The sequence below is a fragment of the Triticum aestivum genome, chromosome 2B (assembly GCF_018294505.1).
Source record: "Triticum aestivum cultivar Chinese Spring chromosome 2B, IWGSC CS RefSeq v2.1, whole genome shotgun sequence".
NCBI lineage: Eukaryota > Viridiplantae > Streptophyta > Magnoliopsida > Poales > Poaceae > Triticum > Triticum aestivum.
The window spans coordinates 37,525,250-37,543,386 of NC_057798.1; positions in this window are offsets into that span (position 1 = coordinate 37,525,250).

Consider the following 18,137-nt stretch of genomic DNA (forward strand, 5'->3'; position numbering starts at 1 on the left):
AGAGCGTGTCGGCAATCCAGGACGCGGACCTCCGACAAGAATTCTTTTGCATCCAGTCGGAGTTTGCGGAAATCATCCATCAAGATGTCCTTCGTACCTCGGGGCAGTTCTACCTCAGAAATCAACCGTCCAACAGTGACATCGACACAATGCTAAAAATGCAGGATGACAACGCCCGTTCTTTCATGACTCCCACGATAGACGGCGGCTTCATCCACGCTCCGGTCCCTTGAGTCGAGTCGAAAGCAGTGATGCTCTGTCTAGTTCTGAAACATCGATTGGCTCATGTTGTAATTAAACTTTAATGAACTTGTAGTATGTCTCTTTGGTTTCGAGAGTCGTTCAACTTAGATGTAATCGATGCTATTAATGTCTTGCTTTTCTCTTCCGATCATTCTGTTGCATACTTATATATTGCTTATGTATTGTCTGTGAATTGGTACTAACGTTTCATTTGGCTAGTGCATAGCGATGCCGACGTATGTCGTGTACAAGGTTAAGGTTCCCGGAGTCTACGACGACTGGGAGGAGTGTCGGAGACAGGTTCACCGATTCAGCGGTAACAGTTACAAAGGGTACACCACTAGGGCCGAGGCCGAATCTAGATACGCCCGCTATCTAGCGGGAGAGGGGAGGGAGCGTTGGAGGAACCGGATGAAGACGAGTTTCATCGTGATGATGCTCATCGTGATGACCGCAGCTCTCTTCTATGTGATGGTAGTTTAGATGATCGATATCGACTTGTAATGTGAAGACAAACTCGCTACTCGCGGTCTCGAGACTTGTAATATAATGTTCTATCTTTGTTCGGTCTTTTCAATTCGGAGACTAATATGATGAATTGTATTCAGAGACTAATCTTCTATTGTATTCGATGAATCTGTTGTTGATGTGTGCTGTCTATATTTTGTCCAATTATACATTTTGTAACCTGTGCAAAAAACAGAAATAAAAAATAAAAAAAGTAATATCCATACTAATGGTGCATCACACCACGGTGCGCCATTAGTATGCCAAAGGATACTAATGGCGCATCATTAGACAGTGCGCCATTAGTATGCCGAAGTTACTAATGGTGCATCTTGCTGTTGTGCGCCATTAGTATGCCAAAGCACCTGGGTATACATGGCCCCCTGGGAGGCATACTAATGGCGCACTGTTGTATATACTAATGGCGCATCTAGTGGTGCGCCATTAGTATACCAGATACTAATGGCACACCAGAGGTGCGCCATTAGTAAAATATACTAATGGCGTGGCACTAATGGCGCACCACTGATGCGCCATTAATGGCCAAATTAGGTGCGCCATTAGTAGGCCTTTTCCTAGTAGTGTATGGAGCACCTGCTCCGAAGCTGTACTGCGCTCGAGTACCTTCGTCTTGAGAAGATCCACGGGTTCATTAGCCTCCAAATCGCCTCGATGAATCTCTGATGGATTTATGTCTCTTGCTGGCCCCGCAACAAGACATCAATTGGGAAGAGATCACTCTAGCTATTCCACGTTATGGTTATTGAGAATGCGCCTTTCCTTGAGAGATTACTTGTATCGGATCTAGAAGGTCCAACAAAAACCAGGGTCATTGACGCGCCGAAATTGACAGTGTTGGTGTACTCATCTACCAAATTCTCCAAACTCTTTATTGGACCCGCAATCGTTCAGGTACAACAATCATCTTCTTCTCCGTATTCTTGAAATTCACATTTTTAAACTTCTTCTTGATGTATTTACGACCGTCTTCCAGAAAATGATTCCCACAAGCTTGACCCAGTCTGTGCGAACAATGAAGATCTTGGCAATAAAATCTATTGGCCCCAATCTGGATCATGTTGTTGGATTCCTACATGCTTTTCGTGCACGGAGAATCTAATCATCAAAGTGAAACTTTTTCCTATTAGTAAATGGTAATCACAACATAGCTCAATTTTTTCATAATTTTCCCAAATTATGATGACAAGTATAATGTTTAAAACTGCAGCTACGCATTGCACCGAAAGAAATGTTTTTAGTATTTTTTTCTCACGTGATCACCTACATCATTTTTTGTTGTACTACTATAGTAGCCTAGGCTACTCATAGTGGAAAGTAACTTAGACTAGTAACTCTATGGTTACTCTATGAGCAAGTACTACCTCTGTCCTGGTTTACTCTTCCAATTTTTTAGTATCGAAATTTGACCATATATTTAACTGACATGCATTGGCATTTTCTTTGGATTCATATTTGAACGTAATTATATTTGAACATAATTTCATATTTGAATATAATTTCAAATGGTATAATTTTTGGTGACATGCATTGGCATTTTCTTTGGTAAATCTATGGTCAAAATTTTACACTAAATATGAGGTAGTAGAAAAGTGGGCTATAACGGCCCTTCACTATGTCGGCCAAAACACGTGACAAATTCACTTGTGATGCATTTGGCATCGATGCCCCTCCATTGCTCACATGGTGCCCCAATCTAGATCACCTACTTTGCTCCGGTGCCAAATTAACTCACGCAATGAAAAAACACTTGCGTGGGAGAGAGAGATGACTGAGGCAATAAAAAACACTGGTTTGGGAGAGTGAGAGGCTGGTGTAGGTTGTTTGATTGATTTTGTTATACATGTGGGTCTATGTGCACAGCGGTGCCAACTCTCTCACATCACGAGCGAGGTGCCAAAATCTTTTGATTTGACATTGATGTGTAATATGTGGCATACTTTTGAGAAATATGGCATCTCCCACATAGTGGAAGGCAAAAAATGCCCATGCTCTTCACGTGGTCCTAGGTAAATGAGAGGAAAGAGAGAGAGAGAGAGAGAGAGAGTGAAAAAATATCACAAGCCAGCCAACCCTATAGTATGAGCGAATGATAGTGGTACCTCTTGATGACACGACAATCTGATATAACCAACTGCTCTAATATGTTTTCTTCTTTTGCAGATAAAAAAGATCTGAAAGTGAAAAATGTGCTGACTACAACAATCTCATCGAATGCCTTGATGCCCATCTTACCTAAATTGATTTGATCGACTACCGAGGCAGCATATCTGAGATTAAATTGGCTAGGTTCTTTGTTCTCGAGGCAAGTGTTCTCAAGGTAATGAGGTTTGGCGTTCTCTGGTGCAACAATGAATGGCGTGCTGATCACCGCAAGCGTCTAAGCCTAAATGACAAAGTCTCCGCAGAAGCTGAATTTTTTTTGAAACATCAAGTGGTCAGAGACTCGAAAATTTATTTCCCCATTAGTGACTTGTTAGGGTGGTGGATTTTAGTTTGTACGATAATGCTGCATCCACCTAAAGTAACGAAAGTTCTTACGTAGACTTCCTAGTAATTACCTCTTCGTAGGTGCAGCATTACTCCTAAAATTTGTAATATCCGTTTGAAACTGGTAATATTGCCGTGTCCTATTCCCACATTTTCAAACTCCTGCGAATCAAAGAGGTCCTGAGTTGGTGATGATGTTGTGCCTGCCATGTTTCACGAATAGCCGTCGGATCTATATTTGACGCACACAAACCAAACTTCTCCAGTTTTGCAAAAAGATGCCCGCACTTGTTCCCTATTTACAAACAACTCCTTGTCTCTCACAATCAGCCTTATCTCCTCCCCACCACATCTAGAAGGCCATGGAAAAATCTGGCGTGATGGCTGCTGCCGGCGCCATCCACCCCCAATCTTGGTGTTCCGTGCAATGCACGGGCATCTACGCACGGAAAATTATGTCGAACACGGCTAGTTGTAAGCATGCTAGCTCTATAGCCATGATGATAGTGAATGCAGACGGTGAGGCTGACTATGGTATGCCGAACACGGCGCCAATACTCTGGTGTCATCTCCGGTGCAGGGTCTTGTCACTTCACTGTGAGGAGCAGCACGTAATAATTTGACCAACGGGTAGTACCGTTCTACTACATTGGTAGTACTACTACCACCACCGTCTGGATTTAGTAGTAGTACCACGTCCATCTGGATTTAGTATTTGACTAGCAATATCTTGTAATGCATGTCACAAAAAATGTACTACTCCCTCTGTAAATAAATACATGGTGTATTATTTTATTCCTATCGGCGAGAGAACTTAATGTCTTTTTGCTAATTAATAGGATTACATGCAATGAACTAACCACTGCTTGTCATGTTTAGTAGTCTCAAGTCATTGAAAACATGCACAGCCACACATCTCTCATTGGTTGATATGTCACGAAATAAGAAACGAGGAGGGAGTTAATGTACCGTGCCTAAGTGTTTTGGGATTATTTGGTTTCTGTAAGGTGACTTACAAAACATTTTTGGTTACATGCATTAACATTTTATTAGTTAAATCAAAGGTCAAAACTTGGCGCAAAATGCAAAGGCGACCAATAAACCACTAAACATCAAAGTTCTCTCGTTTGGCCCCAACTAGAGGTCCGGTGAGATGACTATACTGCACCGGCATGGAGGGGGGCGCAACTTCATTGACTTACAGCACATGCCTTTGGGTGTATGACATGTGGGCCCAACGGGTGGCTTGCCCACCTGTCATACAGCCAAAGGCAGGTGCAGTAGAGAGCCGAGGAGTAGATGGCCAACACACACGTGAATTTAACGCAGTCTGCACTTCTCATATAAAGGCTCCCCGCCAACTACTAGGGAAAACCCTAGTAGTAGCGCGGGTTTAAAGACCACTAGTAGTGTGTGCTGCCGCGCTACTAATAAGGCGCTACAGCTATTACTTAGTAGTAGCGCGTGTGACACGCGCTACTGCTAAGACACATAGCGGCAGCACTTCTTCTCTCCCACGATGCTGCTAATCTAGCTAGTTGCAGCGTGTTTACTATCCATCACTATTAGTATTCTTTTTATTTTTATTTTTTTTAGTGTATTTATCCGCCGTAATACAAATTTGGTACAATACCAATTATGAGGTTTATATCATTATGTCCATAACAGTGTGTCAAATTAAGGTGGATTAGGTTCAAGTGGAGGCAATATGTGGTGCATGTCAAAAGTATACTACTAATCCAAACTTGATATAGTTTGGACTAGTAGTACTTTCGATGTGCACCACATGTTGCCTCCACTTGAATCTAATCCGCCACCAAAAGCTATTTAACCATCATCATAGTCATTACCACCAACAATATTTATTTAATCACCATAGTCATAGTGTAGCACATAATCATCTTCAAACCCATTCTAGCTAGCTAATCACCACCAACACTAGATGCGGTAGCTATCTAATCACCACTAACACTATATAATAATAATCATCATAGTCATTACCACCAACACTAGCTATTTAATCATCATAGTCATAGTGTAGCACATCATCATCTTCAAACTCATTTCTAGCTAGCTAATCACTCCTCCTGCTCTCTCTCAAGTAAAATAACATAAAACATGTGTAGCTCTCCTCCTTCATCAAGTTGGAGCATGCAGATGAACCTGTCTCCTAATATTGGGTTGCGCTTCTGATTGCTGCCCCCTAGTACTTCTTTGCGCTCCTCCATCACAAATTTGGTCCAGTCTTTCACTATTAAGAATTCATCGCTAATCCTGAATGCACTAAAGTGATTTGTGGGATATCTTGGCCGTAAGCTAACAATACTCATGGTACCTTTAGTCTCGATCCCATGAGGCACAACATTCATCAGGAGTCCCTGTTGAAGAACATCGTATGGTAACATACTTAGCAATGAAGTTTTGCTTAAAAAATAATTTATGGAAAAGATGCTTTGAGGACAAATAGTAAAAATCTTACCATCTTTCCTAAATAGATGTGACCGTAGTTCATTACGAACACTATTGGTCGCACGTTTTCAGTACTAACATTTCTAAGTGCAGGAAGAAAATTTGTCTTGATAGTATCAAGATCCGCAAGCCATGAAACATAATGACTTAGCTCCTCGCTGTTTAGTTAAGCCCCGGGACAGTAGTAGGTCTTGTATAACCAGTGCTGGACATGTTTGCTTGAACAGAAATAAGCTGACAATAGAAATTAGTTGTCAACTATTTTTGAATAAACAATATCAGAGACATAAGTATGGTTGAAAAACTCACATGATGGTATAACAGGAGGCGCCTGCACATCGACCCAGATGTCGGTATTACCTTCAATATCACCTTCTGGACGAATATCAAAGGTGATAACCATATCAGGCTCAAATGCATAAGTCTTGCATAGTGCTCTCCATGTTTTGCATCCAAAATAGGTGTAGTTGGCTGCGTTGTATAATTTTGCGTGGAAAATATAACAATGCTCGGTCTTCAAGTAAACTTTCTTTACCTCCGTAGTATGACTGAAACATATCTTATCCAATACAAAAACTCTTGCATGGCAGGGGATACGCTAGTAGTATAGTAAAAAAATTAAATTATAAGTTGAAGCAAATGAAGGAGATGTCATGCTTAATTACGAAAAAAAGACTTGTCGTTGTGACTTACTGTATCCACTTCGAAGTTCTCATCCAGCTTGATGCTGAAGCGCCCATCATCATCTAGGAAGATTCCGTCACACAGACCGCACTCATCTTCAAAGTGTTTGCAAATACCGAAATCCTTTTCATCGTCAGACATTTCCTATGTTCATAGTTGAAACATTAACTGAAAATCGATCGAAGACAACTACCGGGATACTCAACACCCAAATCCAGGGCACTCGATATTTCCTACATATTCTTGCACAAGTCATGCCAAAATTCACGGAAATATCCGGCATGATCTTTTCTCAAATAGGACATATCGAGCGCTTGAAATTTGCCGGAACAGAAATGAATCAACACCCTGGCAAAACATAGGCCACTCGGAGGTGTAACCTGCAAACATGACCGCCCACTTGGGCAAGCACATATCCTATTTGAGCAACACAAGATATACATTTCAAAATATCTTATAGGACTCAAATTAGCATGCATTCAATAAGCAAAAGTAAATCATCTCATGCGTCCGTACATCGTCGAATATTATCTGTAATACATCCCGAATAGTATCATACATATAACATCACTAATACAACTAAAACCCTAGCGCACGACGGGTATCGGCGCGGGCGGTGGACACCCACAGAGAAGGAACCATCATAGGATCATAGCTCCAGTGAGATCCCCAGAGAACCTGCCAAGTATTGGAGAACCTGTGCTCCAACGCAAACAAGTAGCGACGGACGTGCGCGTCCTCCTCACTGGCATGGTGACGCACCACCTCCGCAGGGTCCTTGAGCCTTTGGACCGTCACTGGCCCACGCAACCGCCACCAAAGAAGGTTCGGGTCAACGACCGGCTGGCTCATCACCAACCTGCGCCCCTTGGTAGGTAGCGCCTCCCAGTACCACCCCAACAGAGCCCAGTGCCGGACATGGCCCATCTGGTGACGCAGGTGTCCTCCGCCGACTCGACGACGAGGATGCGGGATAGGCATCATCCACGTCGATGCGGGAAAAATTGCTTTAACTAAAAAAATAACAACAAGTTCTTACTAACTAGTTCTATTAATTCAACTAGTTCTTACTAAAAATAAACTTACTAAAAATAAAAATAAACTAGTACCTAATTAGTACCTAGTTCTTACTAACTAATTAGTACCTCGGAACTATAAATAATTATTTTACTCGTTTTACGATTCATCTTAGAAATTTGATTCATTTCCACCATTACATGAACCCTAACTAATTTGAGCCGCATTCGCATCCGATTTGTTTCCACCCTTACATGAAGCCTAACTAATTTGAGCCGCATCCGCATCCGATTCATTTCCACCCTTACATGAACCCTAACTAATTTAATGCAACTAAAATACGAAGGTACCCTAGGCAGAGGTAGGGGAGAGGGAGCAGCAGGCGTGCTTACCTCGGGTGCCCGCGACAAGGAAGGGGCAGGTGGCTTTGAGGTCGGGGTTGGGGCTCGGGCGCGCGGCGGAGGGCAGCGTCGAGGTCGGGGTTGGGGGCGGCGTCTGGGGCGGCGTTGAGGTCGGGGGCGGGGGCCGCTTTGAATCCGGGGTTGGGGGCGACGTAGAGGGTGTACAGAGAGCACGCGGCAGCCGACGGGTGACGGCGGCGGCGAGAGCGGAGGAGTTGGATTTGGGGGAAGTGGCCGTGGGGAAGGACTAACCCCATGGTTAAATCAGAAGTAGCAGTAGCGCGTTCCACAAAGCGCGCTACTGCTACATTAGCTACAACACATTCTGGGATACACGCTACTGCTACTCCTTTCTCTTTTTTCCCTTTTTCATTTATTTTTCTTCACATTTTATTTTTCTCCTTTCACCTTATTCTATTTCTTTCATTTTATATTACCTTTATATTTGCTTTCCATTTAACTTTATATCCTTTAGCAGTAGCGAGTTTAGAAGAAAACGCGCTGCTACAAAGAAAGTAGCGCTAGCGCGGTTTGATATAGATCGCTACTACTATGTGTAGCCTATAGGCTAAGCCGTGGGAATTTTAGTAGTAACGTGTTTAGAATGAGACACGCTACTGCTAGAACTTTATCTGTAGCATGGTTTGCGCAGGCGCACTACTGCTACTTAGCACCGGCTTGCTTTTTTGACCCATGCTACTGCTAAAGTTCTGTGTATAAGGTTTTCCCTAGTAGTGGCCAGTCCAATCTATGAAATCCTACACACCTATGCACCCTAATCAAGGGCAAGAGTGATCACTCCAATCGCAAAATCAGTTGAATAGAAGCTAGACCCATGGAGGCGATGAGCGCGAGCATCAGCCGGCTGTGCCAGATGGTCCACGACGCCGGCTTGCGGCCCGACACCAAGGAACGTCTCTAGGTAGTGCTTGAGGCCGCCAGTGCGAGGGGCCGCTTGGACGGCACATTCGTCTCCTTGTTCGACGAGGTCCTCGTCGGCTTCCTCAACAACTTAGTCGTCATCAAGAAGCTCGTGAGCAACCTTGACGTACGCCTCCAGCCCACGCGCCCAGGCTCTGCGATGCCTGCCACCCTCAACGGCCTCTATGGTGACAACCTCTTCGATGCATTGGTGGCACTACGACTACCCGCCATCGCGCTGGAGAATGTCCACCTCGAGGTCGCGCTCGCCGTGCAGCACCTGGCGCAGCAAGACACCATTGACATAATCACCCACGTCTACATGCCACAACCAAACTTCTCATTACTCTAGGGAAAATCATTATTTCTATCTCTCGGTCGCGCCATGGAGCAGAACCAAATTTTACAAGCTACAAGTTCAAAAGGAAAAGCCTGCCATGTTTGCGTCGCACCACCACACGGTTGGTCCAGCACACCGCTCAAGGGGGAATGAGTTCTGTGTTGCATTTTCACTTAAAATGGGATCGCAGTTGAGCAAACCAACTACCGGCAAACCCAACCCCGCCCACCACGCGATGGCTGAGAAAAAAGGAGGGAGAAGAGATTGCTGTAGCACGGACTCCAAGAAACTTGGTGTCAGATGGGACACGTGTGGGTGGCGTGTTGTACTCCTGGACGTGAATGCTAGTTATGGCCCATGCCACCCCACTACATCGAGCCTATATCAAGGTGCTAGTTACGTAGAACAAATTTCCTAGAGTCCATGCTCAGCCCTCCTCGATCTCTCTTCTCAGTCAGCTAGTAGACGCGCGGACCCACTGAACCTGCACAACTTTCACGTCGACATGATGGTGATGAAAAACAAATCCAGTAAAGATCTTCGGTGGCCGCTTTTGGAGTTACTCAAGAGTAGTAAGATTCTATTTATAGTTTAACCCAAGATGCACATCATGTGGCTTCAACTACCACTCCATTTTCTTGCATGACACGACCTAGATGCTGGATGTCCCACGTGTCGGCAAAAGGAGGAAGAACTCAACCAAATCTTCTCCACATTTAGACCGGAGGAGTAGGAAACATGGCAAGCCAGGTGCCTACATCATATTACGTACAAGCCCACCTCACGCAGTCACGCTATCACCATATTTCTTGGCCTCCGTGCGACACCTAGCTCTAGTTGATCTAACTAGAACTAACTATCGGTTGGCTCTATGTTGTGGCAACTTCATACTACTACAGATGTTGGTGATACTACTACGGCACTAACACTCCAAGAAGTGAGTCAAAAACCATTTATACATTGAGTTTATGACATGCATATGCAAATGTACCATTCATTACATACAACAAGTCATCAACACACAATGACAACGAGGATACATGTTGGATTATAGATTAGTTCCAACAAAACATTCTAGTAAATACTAAAGTTTTCATCACGCAACAAATAACAAGCAATGAAATGAACTTCAGCTCAACCACTCATCGACGTTGAAAACGCTTGCTTTGAACCAGAAGAGTTTGTCTCGAAGGGCCAACTACTGTCAATCTCGAGACCAACGCATGACCGATGGGGTATGTGCTACTTTAGCTTCGATTGTGCTCTCGGATTAGACTAGTTGTGGTAACTTAAAATTTTATTGTGTAGAATGGATACAAGTTTTGGTATTGGGAAGAAGAGTGCATCAATATATTGATAGAGCATAGTTTAGTAGATGTTCTAGAACTTTTAGCTAGCATAGAGGCTAGAGATGAGACTAGTGCACTTGTTGATAGAATAGAGGCTAGACATGAGACTAGATGTGAGGAAGGAATGTCTACTTCTTTACACTCGAAGAAGAAAGAAGCACACAAGATCGAGCCTCCGGAGATCAACAATGAATGCATCAAGAAGGTACTAATCCAACTTACAATAGCAGTTATGGAAGTAGGATATCTTCTAAAATGTATTCTTGTGGTTCTTGTTTTCTTTGGTCTTGCTTTTCTAGTCAAATTTTGGTGATGTATTTCCATGTACCAAAAATCAATGATGAAAAAAAGATATGTGTTTGCAAAGAAAAATGTACACGGCTGGGATGCATCCGCGCGTTGGGCGCAGGTTCACCGCATCCGAGAAATGGCCCAGACACGACCCCATTTCCCTACACAAATGGACAGTATTCAGGCAAAACGGAGATCCGTTTGGGGTTGTGCGTTGGAGTTGGCCTTACAAGTTGGACCGCAGTTGAGGAAACTGACTATCGGCAAACCCACACCTCGCCCGCCGCGCGATGGCTGAGTTAGAGAAATGACAAGGTTGAAGAGATAGCGGTAGCACGGACTCCAAGAAATATGGTGTCAGATGGAAGTCGTGCTGGTGGCGTGTGCCGTACTCCTGGACGTGAATGCTTGTTCTGGCGCATGCCACCCAACTATATAGTATCGAGTATTCGAGGTGCTGGTTAAATATAGTGACACATTAACATATGGCCCACCTCACACTGTGGCCAAATTTTCTGGAGTCTGTGCTAGGTTAAAAAGTGTTCTTTCTGAGGGTGGGTGGATGGTCTCAAGTTTAAAACTTGTTGTATTACGTATACATAGACGTAGAGATAGGGCAGTAGTTTTGAAAGTTTGAACCCAAACATCAGAATGCAATTTCTACTGGACTCATCCGAGGACCTGGGATGATGGTATGCACATCTATAGTAAAAACACCCGCCCGATGCGTGAAGCATGTGAAGCTAGTACAAATAGTAGTAATATTGTTGATTGGTCTCATCCGATAACCTGTTGCAATGCACGTACAATTATGTATTCAAAAAATATATTTTTTCCTCATCGCAGCACCCACTCAGAGAAACGAATCGAAAGCCATTCATAACTTTAGTAAGTTTATCACAGGCATATCATTTTGTTACATACAACAGGTCATCAAACCCACAACGACAACGAGGATACATTATAAATACTAAAGTTTTCATCACACAACAAATAACAAGCAATGAAATGAACTTCAGCTCAACCACTCGTCGGCTTTGGAAACGCTTGTTTTGAACCAGAAGTGATTCTCTGGGACGGGCCAGCTACTATCAATCTCAAGACAAATGCATGACTGATCATCCAGGCTGGAGCGGCCTATGTTAGGACGCATATTGTGAAGGCCGCGATAGGGAAGCAGAGCAATGTCTGAGGTATATATACAATTGCTTCTCATAAATGGTAGTAATGTTGTGTCAACAGCAGCTGGATCGCCTTTCACCATCATTTGATAGTTTTGTCCAAGGAAGAGCGAGTTTCCTTCAACACTATCAATATTGAACCAGTGAGAAGGTGTTGGTGCTAGAACACTAGTATCCATCCCGAATACCCTGCAACGGATGTTGGAATAGGTCCGGAGAGTGCGACCATGCGAGACAACACCTGCTTCCTTAGTATCATCAGCAATGCCCTGTACACATACAAGAAGAGGTGATCCATCGGAATAAGTTGCCAGGCGCCACTGAGTATATGGGTCATGCTCGTACTCATGCTCGTGATCATCACCATCATCATCTCCCCCTAGGTTATAAAAAATTTCAAGTATAGGTGGTGGAATGTTCACAGGACCTTGGAAACACAAGAAGGTTAATTCGTAAACAGAAACTAGCTAACCCACATGCATGTGGATGAAACAATTATAATTACGGTGGAAGACAAACGTACCGAAAGCATAAGGATCCCATGCAAAAACAGTGCCAAGAGTGGTGGCATCAAACACAAGACCCTTGTATTGAATTGCATCACAGTACTCATCCGTGTACAGAAATTGATTTTTTGAGCAATTTCCATCGAGGCCTGGAAGTAAGGACGGCAACAAGCTTGTCGAAGATAGCAAAAACTTCATAGTTCGTGTAATCCCAAGAGCGGTTGGGAACTCGACAAATTGCTATCTTCCGCAGACCACAGTCACCAAGATCGTATTTGAATGTGCATACAATACCGGTGTGCTCATCCTCTGGGCAGTGTGAGATTTTTGGAAGTGGAACCCGGCGACGAGTGTACACATTCACAAGTTCCCACTCGCAGTTGGACTCAATATAAACAACCCAATATCCATTTGCGCCTGCCCAAGCCTTACCCTCAGGCGATGGCATCCTGACATCACACGTATCATTATCAAGCGGCATCAACTTGCACAAGGCGAGGCCTCCGTCGTCCGTGCACCAGTCAGCAGGGTCACGGCGAAAAAGATAGGGGAGATCAACCTGCTCCTGGACCCTTGGGTTCCTTGTAATGATGTTATTAGTTGAGTCGAGAATGATCTTGAATGAACCTGCGATGCTAGCTGAGGTGATCACGTCACACCGATCAATGAGTTCCTCCACCACGTCATCTTTCATATCAGGGCAAGAATAATGGGGTCGTTTCTGGCTTGTTCCCTCCATGGAGAATACGATCAAACAATGGTAGAAGGAAGGGTGAAGGCAAATGGAGGAGGGAGGAAGAGCGTGCGACAGCAGTTCAAAATCGAGAGGGAACGGCGAAGAGGCGGTGGACGGTAGCCATAGTACACGAAGAGGCACCCGGCCTACATAGACATCTGTTCGGAAATTGTACAAAAGGACTCACCGCCGTCTCACTGACATGTTGGAACGGGACCACATGTCAACGAAACATGGTGTGTCATTTCTTGTGCAAAATGCGATCTGCCGCATTGTTTCTTGACTTTATTTTTTTAATGGCGTGTCGTTCAGTTTTGAAGCACGACTAACTGGTACTGTATGTAGAGAAAATATAAACTACTCTACGAATACTTCACCTCTAGTACTAGTAGTATAAAAAAGATCTATAGGTTGCAGCTTCAGTGCTTTCTTGCTAAGGGCTGCACACTTGCTTCTCACACTATCACCCTCTCTCCAAATCTAAAAAAGACTTCCTCTCTCTCCCTCCTCACGGGTGGTCACAGATCCGCTAGGGAAGAAAAGTAAGTGTAGCTTTGACGCACTCGTCGTCGGCGAGAGAGGTCACGCACTGACGACAAGGCCATCCTCTCAGACCTAGCGCCCGCGCGGGATGGCCTTCATCCCAAAGCTCACTGCTGTAGTGTGTGCGGAGGACGACGACCACCAGTGAAGCCACTTCCCGCTGACCCTCAGGTATGCTACCTCTTTTCGAATCATACACTTGTTCTATTGCCCCATCTGCCACGTCACTGCATGTGGATCTTTTTCCACTCCACCATCTTCCCAATTAGCTATCCTCTGCTCTGGTGGTCATGTAGACGAAAATCTTAATTTGCACTATTAAAGGAAACCCTACTTCATGCAAACTAATCCATGTCTAGGTTGAATAAGGAAAGGAAGTGAGACTGTACTGTCCAAGAGAGTAGGCATCAAACCCGAACCTAGGTTGAAAAGGGGAAAATCAGTAGCTATGGAATGAGTCTCGTGTCTCTTGATTGAAGATGGGAAGAAAGGCATGAGAGCGCAATAGAGAATGACCAGGTCGATCGGTTTGGTGTCCTCACATAGGAAAAAGGAGGTGAGGGAGTCCCAGACTAGGGGATGTCCGGATAGCCGAACTATCATCATCGGCCGGACTCCAAGACTATGAAGATACAAGACTGAAGACTTCATCCCGTGTCTGGATGGGACTTTCCTTGGCATGGAAGGCAAGCTTGGCGATACGGATATGTAGATCTCCTACCATTGTAACCGACTCTGTGTAACCCTAGCCCTCTCCAGTGTCTATATAAACCGGATGGCTTTAGTCCATAGGACGAACAACAACCATACCATAGGCTAGCTTCTAGGGTTTAGCCTCCTTGATCTCGTGGTAGATCTACTCTTGTAACCCACATCATCAATATTAACAAAGCAGGACGTAGGGTTTTACCTCCATCAAGAGGGCCCGAACCTGGGTAAAAACATCGTGTCCCTTGTCTCCTGTTACCATCCGCCTAGACACACAGTTTGGGACCCCCTACCCGAGATCCGCCGTTTTGACACCGACATTGGTGCTTTCATTGAGAGTTCCTCTGTGTCGTCACCGATAGGCTCGATGGCTTCTTCGATCATCATCAATGACGCAGTCCAGGGTGAGACCCTCCTCCCCGGACAGATCTTCGTATTCGGTGGCTTTGCACTGCAGGCCAATTCGCTTGGCCATCTAGAGCAGATCGAAAGTTACGCCCCGGGCCGTCAGGTCAGATTTGGAAGTTTGAACTTCACGGCTGACATCCGCGGGGACTTGATCCTCGACGGATTCGAGCCACAGCAGAGCGTGCCGTACTGTCACGATGGGCATGATTTAGCTCTGCAGCCGGACGGTACCCTGGAGGCCGCACTCCAAACCACTCCAATCTTTAATTCGGAGCCAGCTCCGCAGATCGAGGATGGATGCCTAGACACCGCCTCAGGGGCTGCAACCTCTATGGCGATAGAGCCGAACACTGATCTTGTCCCCCATGAAGCTCGTGACTCCGAGGTGCCGGACTCCTTGCCGGACTCCGGACCTCCCGCACCCCCTCCAGTCGAATCCGATTGGGCGCCGATCATGGAGTTCACCGCGGAGGACATCTTTCAACACTCACCTTTTGGCGACATCTTGAGTTCGTTAAAGTACCTCTCGTTATAAGGAGAGGCCTGGCCGGACTGCGGCCAGGACGGTTGGGATGCGAACGACGAAGAAATTTAGAGCCCACCCACCACCCACTTGATAGCCACTGTCGACGATCTAACCGACATGCTAGATTACGACTCTGAGGACATTGACGGTATGGACGACGATGCCGGAGACGACCAAGAACCAGCGCCCACCGGGCACTGGAAAGCCACCTCTTCATACGACATATACATGGTGGGTATCCCAAAGGATGGGGACGGCGAAGGAATAGCGGAGTTTGACCCCTCCTAGAAACAGCCCAAGCGCCGGCGTCAGCGGCGCCGCTCTAAATCCCGCCATAGCAAGAATGAGGATTCCGGCACCGGAGACAATAATACACCGGATAGCGCCGAAGACAACCCACTCCAGCAAGATCCAGCATAGGAGGAGGGGGACGCCAGCCCTCATGAGAGAGCGGCCGAAGAAGATGTAGAGGACTATATGCCTCCCTCCGGAGACGAGGCAAGCCTCGATGACGAGGAATTCGTCGTACCTGAGGATCCCGTCGAACAGGAGCGTTTCAAACGCAGGCTTATGGCCACGGCAAACAGCCTCAAGAAAAAGCAGCAGCAGCTTAGAGCTGATCAAGATCTGCTAGCCGACAGATGGACTAAAGTCCTCGCGGCCGAAGAGCATGAACTCGAACGCCCCTCCAAAAGCTACCCCAAACGTAAGCTGCTCCCCCGATTAGAGGTGGAGGCATATGATCCCGCTTCACCAGGAGAAAATACGGCTGATCGACCACCCCGTGGTCGCGACAGGGAGGCCTCAAGGCCCTTCACTAGACCCGTACCCCGGCATCGCCCGAAAAGCACAAGGCCACAGGGGAACACTCCGGACCTGCGAGACATATTGGAGGATAAGGCAATACAATCAAGATCGATCTATGGATCACGTGTCCGCCCCACGATACGTGACGATCACCATCACCCCGGACACAGTAAGTGCTACCGGGCCGAACACAACAGACAAAGCTCTTTTGAGCTCCGTCGCGATATCGCCCAGTACAGAGGTGCCGCACACCCATTGTGCCTCACAGATGAGGTAATGGATCATCAAATCCCAGAAGGGATTAAACCCGTCAATATTGAATCTTATGATGGCACAACAGATCCCGCGGTCTGGATCGAGGACTATCTCCTCCACATCCACATGGCCCGTGGAGACGATCTCCATGCCATCAAATATCTCCCACTCGGACTTAAAGGACCAGCCCAGCAATGGCTTAACAGCTTGCCAGCAGAGTCAATCGGGAGTTGGGTGGACCTGGAAGCCGCATTCCTCGATAACTTCCAAGGCACGTATGTGCGACCACCAGATGCAGATGACCTAAGCCACATAATTCAGCAGCCAGACGAGTCGGCTAGACAATTCTGGACACGGTTCTTAACCAAGAAAAACCAAATCGTCGACTGTCCGGATGCCGAGGCCCTCGCGGCCTTCAATCATAACATCCGCGATGAATGGCTTGCCCGGCACCTGGGACAGGAAAAGCCGAAATCCATGGCAGCCCTTACATCACTCATGACCCGCTTCTGTGCGGGTGAGGACAGTTGGCTAGCACGCAGCAACAACCTCAACAAAAATTCTGGCAGTCCGGATATCAAGGACCGTAGTGGCAGGTCGGGTCGAAACAAAAACAAACGCCGCATTAACGGCGATAACAATGAGGATACGGCAGTCAATGCCGGATTCAGTGGCTCTAAACCCGGTCAACGGAAAAAGCCATTCAAAAGAACAACTCAGGGTCCGTCCAATTTGGACCGAATTCTCGACCGCTTGTGCCAAATACATGGCACCCCTGAAAAGCCAGCTAACCACAACAATAGGGACTGTTGGGTGTTCAAGAAGGCAGGCAAGTTAATTGCCGAAAACAGCGACAAGGGGCTACATAGCGATAACGAGGAAGAGACCCAACCGCCGAACAATAGAGGACAAAAGGGTTTCCCCCACAGGTGCGGACGGTGAACATGATATATGCCACGCACATACCCAAAAGGGAGCGGAAGCGTGCACTCAGGGATGTATACGCGATGGAGCCAGTCGCCTCGAAGTTCAATCCATGGTCGTATTGCCCGATCACCTATGACCGAAGGGACCACCCCACCAGCATTCGCCATGGTGGGTTCGCCGCATTGGTTCTAGACCCAATCGTCGATGGATTTCATCTCACCAGAGTCCTGATGGTCGACGGTAGCAGCCTAAACCTACTTTATCAGGACACGGTGCGCAAAATAGGCATAGACCCCTCAAGGATTAAACCTACCAAGACGACCTTTAAAGGCGTCATACCAGGTGTAGAAGCCAATTGTACATGCTCAGTTACACTGGAAGTGGTCTTCGGATCCCCGGATAACTTCCGAAGCGAGGAGTTAATCTTCGACATAGTCCCATTCCGCAGCGGCTATCATGCCTTGCTCGGACGTACCGCGTTTGCAAAGTTCAACGCGGTGTCGCACTACGCATACCTCAAGCTCAAGATGCCAGGCCCTAGAGGAGTCATCACGGTCAACGGAAACACCGAACGCTCCCTCCGAACAGAGGAACATATAGCGGCTCTCGCGGCAGAAGTGCAAAGCAGCCTTTTAAGGCAATTCTCGAGTCCGGCTGCCAAGCGGATGCACACAGCTAAGCGTGCCTGGAGTAACCTACAACACGACCACCTGGCACGTTCCGAGCACGCGTAGCAGTGCGGCCCCAACCCCAGCCCCTATAAAACATTAAGACAGACCCTTCGCATACTCCATTACGCTCTGAAGATAC